Consider the following 5,351-nt stretch of genomic DNA (forward strand, 5'->3'; position numbering starts at 1 on the left):
AGAAAGAAAAAAAAGTCTGGTGTTTTCACTACTACAAACTCGTTTGAGAACAACATCTCCTGCTGGGTTTTCTGTTGGCAGTGAAAAATCTACCCCCTCACACATCCTCATTTGGATGAGCACCTACTTGATGCCAGTACCTAAGAGTTTTAAAGAGGCTTTAAAGGAACAACAAGCACTACCCCGCCCATACACCAAGTCTCTCCACGGTTCCCCGGCACCTCAAAACCGGCAAGTCTCGGCCTCCATCCATCCCATGATTCATCCTCCAGCTCTGTCATCTGTGACTGGTGACGCACCCTGCTGCCCAGGGCATAATTAAACTCTCACAGAGATCGCAGCTGCACGACACCTTCACCCTCTGTGTTCCTCCACTTTGGTATCATCTTCACCTATGATCAGGGCAAAATAGCTCCTCTGAACCTCCATAACTCCAACATTGCTCACACTTATGCCCTCACCCCCGATCCAGACCGGCCAACTTCTAATGCCAAGCTAATTTAATCCAAAAACACTTCCTATAGCAGCCTGTTAATGTCAGAATAGATTTCCTCTACGTTCTCTGTGACCCAGAAAAGAGCACCACCCTGCCACTTTGCCAGGAACCTTCCACGGTTTTGTGTTTCCCAACAAATGGCAAATATGCTTCAAAACCAATAAACCTACCCCTGATATTTATTAGGCTGTTATTCAAGTATTCCTACCCTGCCTGGCCAAATAGAGATGCACATCCATGGATTCATGCACGTGTGCGCACACACTAATGCAAACACGCACATGCAAGCGGTCACACACCTTTCGTCAGCTGCAGACACATTAGTAATTCTAATGAGGAGCAGAAGATTAAAGAGCTGTGTTGTCTTGGGTGTTACAGTACACGTCTAACTTTACTTTGAGGACCAGAGGTCAAGAAGAGGAACACGGAGGGAGGAAATTGAGAACATTTCTTGATTAAAGGCCTCTGGAACATCTAACCTTTGACTGTGCACATACTCAGACGGCATATGCTACCCAGCCTGGGTCCTTTCACTATGTTAAACCTCCAATAGCACCTGGAAATAAGCTAGGCAAATGGGCAGATGCTTAAGGATTCACATCACTTGCCCAGCCATCTTAGCAGAAGCAGTTAAAGTTTGGGTAATGTAAGTATAGAGAATGACACTAGCATATTTTAGTATGTACATAACATGCACACATCGAAGCTTACTCTCTTCTTTCTTCCCTCTACATGCTTTGATATCTTCTTTAGTATTTGGTCAGTTTGGGTTTGTTAGAGTAAAAAAGAAGTGAAAAAACACCAGGTTAATCTGAAAAGTTAGAATTCAGTCTAGAACTCAATCCTGTTGTGAGCAGACAAAGGTGTAAAAATTTTTCACACTTTAAACAACTTTATGGGGCTCATCTCCACCCCTTCCTTTCATTCAGTCAAGCCGGTTTCCTCATGTCCCCTGACCTCGCAGTTCTTCTCTCCAACCAGGCAGTTTGCTTATCAATCCTCTCTCAGCTCCGTCATCAGTCTCTCAGTAAAAATCTGGTCCTTTCTTCCAGTTGTTTCCTCCACAACCAGCGTGTTTGCTAGGACCCTGCAACGGCTGCCCTTTTCCTGCTGACTTGGTTGGAGGCTAATAAAACTGTCTTGGTCAGTCATAAGACACCCTGAAAGAGAGAGAAAAGGGTGGGGTTGTTGGGTGGGTAGCTGGGTCACAGCTAAGAACAGGCTCAGTTCTACCTGACTGGCTCAGCTTAGGGGAGGGTTCTTGCTCTAGGACCTCCAAACCTGCAGGATGATAACTGGCATTTAAAAGAGACAGTAAAACACAAATATTGCATAAAGTCCTCAGGTCAAGTTAATTACAGAATATATGGGGATTTGATTGAATGGGTCTCTGGGGTGTGATCAGGCAGAGAAGCTGCAGGCAAGTCTTAGAACGTCGTCCGATGAGCGGCAGTGACTCACACACATTCCTTGAGCTGGGACCTGGTCTGTGTAAAGGACTTCAGTAGACGCAGATGATTCATCCTCCAGCCAGCATAAAGGCAGAATCCATGAGCCAATGTTGGGCACTGCCATATTTGAGTCTTGATTTTGGAAACATTCAGGCAAGCCATTTAAAGACATGTAGCTTCAAACTGAAAGCTGTGCTGATCTGTATTTTTATGTGAATTACAAGAAAGATATGCTAAACATTAATGAACAAATGTTAAAATAACACCACCCCGATTAAAGGAATCCCTGATCCAAATGCTAACTGCACAGCCAACGGTGCTGCATTTTTTTTTTCAGGTATTTATATCACGTCTATTTTTATGTGGTTTGATGTTTATAGGAAGGTGTGATCTCAGATTTTAAAGAATTCAGTCTTAGTTATGGCACCTAGTAAAACAGTGATAACTCAAAGACTGCTGAGAATTAATTTAAGATGAGGGGGTTGTTTTATCTGAAACAACACTTAAACTGTCAAAATTCATGCATAACACAAGCATGGCCATAGTGTACACAATGCACTACCTGTAATGTCTTGTTTATACTCTACTGTGGATATGCACACAGATAGCTGTCACTCATGTTATACTTTTTTGAAGACTGCTTGAAGTCCACTGCAGGGAGCACATGTGTAGTTGGAGCATTGTTAAAAATTTTATAGTGAAAAGTCCGCAGGTGTCATGATGGACAGGTATGTATGCACGCTAGCCGTCTGACAAAACTGAGCAGACTATAGCAGACTTGCATACTTGGGAGGTATAATAGAGGCTTAAGAGTGTTAGTGGAGGTATACAGGAAAAAAAATGAATATAAACAAAATACAATGCAATATTTTAAAATAAAAGAATTGTCCATATTAATTTTTATGGATTTTTTTCCACATTTGTAACCATGAATGGAAGTTTACATGCCCATAAACTTCCATAAAAAAAGATAATATACTCACAAAAAGCTACCAGGCCATTTTCCTTTTCATTTATTTATTTGTTTGTTTATTTTAAACAGTGTAGGCCTAGCTGACACTGTTTAAAAGGACAGAATTACTTATAAATGGTTGTAATTCCCAGTTTCAAGTCCATTCACAAACTTCAAAATCTCACAATATGATCAACCGCGATTCCAACATTTTTTAAAGCTGTATTCTGTCAGGGTTCCTGGGTCGTTGACCCAGTGTTTTCTGTTTTGTCATGTTGTTTATTTTCATATCTGTGTCTTCTGTGCCAGCATACCGCCTGCGTATTGTGTTCCAGTTATTTCCATGTATCATTAGTCAGACTAAGTTCAGCTGCGTACTCACCGGTTTCTAATCATTCATCACCCAGCAGGTATTTAAGTCCTCAGTTCCATCCGATCCTTGTCGTGTCATTGATGTACGTCTGATGTTAGTGTCGTCTGTATGTTCAGTTAGCCAGCCAGTCCTTTGCTCATTCATTCATTCATTCATTCAGCCAGCTAGCCAGCCAGCCAGCCTTTTCCTCCCTCTGTACTGTTTGCTCACTCCTTCTGCAATAAACATCCACCTTCACCTACCTGCCTGTGAGTCCAGCGATTGGGTCCTCCTTCTCTCGTCCACGACACTACTCCTGACATATTCACTGTATTTGTTTCATTGGGATACACTTAAAGTAACAAAAGTTTAAAGTTATGACAATTCAATTATGATACACTTGGCTAATGTTAGGTTGATGCACTTATAAAGGACAAAATAAATTGCAGGTCTGCGACGACCAGTGAACACCACTCACCTGCCTGAAAGTCTAACATAATACCTTGTTGCACTGCTGCTGATTAGAGGCCCTGAATGTAAATGGACAGATGCTGAATTGTGCAACATGGATGAAATTGGATGTTACCCTGCTGCATAAATTTGGACACAGAGAATTATGTGCAAAGTTATATCACAAACAATGTTCCCTCTAAGCTGCGCGTGTGCGCAATTGCGCACTGCTGGCACGGTCTCTGCGCACAGAAAATCTGCATTGCGCGCAAAAAAAAAAAATCTAACCTGAATTGAAATTAAAATGAATAATTTAACAATTCTGTTTTGCAGTGTTAGTCAGTAAGTGACTGGCTGCTCCCATATGGGATTAGAACGATGCCACCTTATCCCATAGTCCAGCCAATAATGTGATTCACATTCATATATACGCAGCTAATCAACGTTGTTGAAAGGTTATGACAGTGTCCTTATGTGCCAACACCGGTGTTTTAGCTAGCAAAGCGGCGTGGTTGATGTGGAGTGAAGCCACATTAATGACAACGTGAACAACCATTGGAGATGTGAGCAGGACAGACGAAACAATTGACGGGAAAAGTGTGGACTTTATACCAGTTTTTAAATTGTGTTGATCGGCCACGTAAAACCAGAGTTATGATTAAAAAAACAATATGCACTGTTTGGTTTTCTTCCTGAATACTATTGTTGTTTATATTTACTGCTGTAAGAAACGGTAAAAACAGCGTTTTTTAAGTAAAGCGCTTGAAAGCACTCTCCACCTGTGAGCAAAAACAAAACCAAATAAACCCCCACCCTTTCCTATTGGTGGAAAAATGTACCATGTCAACCAATCAAAAAATGATATGGCAACATGGTATTTAGTTGTTTAGGAAGGGGGAAGTTTTAGGAGTGACGGCGGTGTTTTGAGATGTGAGAGATTTGCGACATTTAGTGCAAATCTTGTGTAGTTAGTGTTTAGTGTAGTCAATAGTTTTGTTGTGTGTGTAAGAACAATGAGGCAACTGCTGAATGTTACAGGTGTTACAGCAGTGATACATCTCCTGTTGTCAGGCCTGCAGGTATCAGGCTGTTGTTCTCCTTTATCTCATAGTGGACAGAAATTCTTTTTTGGAGTGGCACAAATAATTTGTGTGGCATTAAATTTGACGCAGAACAGCTGATTGTTCTGTAAATAGTTTGAAATATTTATTTAAAAAAACGCCTTGGCTGCATTTTTAGGTAAACAGCTGCAAAAAACTTTGTTGTTTGCATAACTCAGTTACTTTTCTGAAGAAGTAACTATATAATTAATTGCCCAACACTGGTCTTTATATACTGTATTTTGCAGACAGAGAGTTACAGGACTCTCTCCCAGACCACAGACTCATACTCATAATACAAGTCAGAGCTTCATAAAAAAGAAAGAAAGAAAGTTGTGTTTTCAAATTGGAGTTCAAGTTATTTTTACTTCCAATAGTGTTAACATACTACACAGGTCGTGAACAAGTTTTTTTAAATTTTCATTGTAAGTGGGCTAAAGCAGTTAATTAAAAGTAGTCTAACATAAATGCTGTCATTTGATTATTTTAATAAACCATGTAACTTGGATGGATTCGATGCTGGCGTGTCCACAGTGCACATGTCTAATGT

Source organism: Copadichromis virginalis, linkage group LG11, assembly GCF_057382275.1.
Source record: "Copadichromis virginalis isolate Kocher_CV1m ecotype Utaka linkage group LG11, C_Virginalis_male_GT1.1, whole genome shotgun sequence".
Taxonomy (NCBI): Eukaryota; Metazoa; Chordata; class Actinopteri; order Cichliformes; family Cichlidae; genus Copadichromis; species Copadichromis virginalis.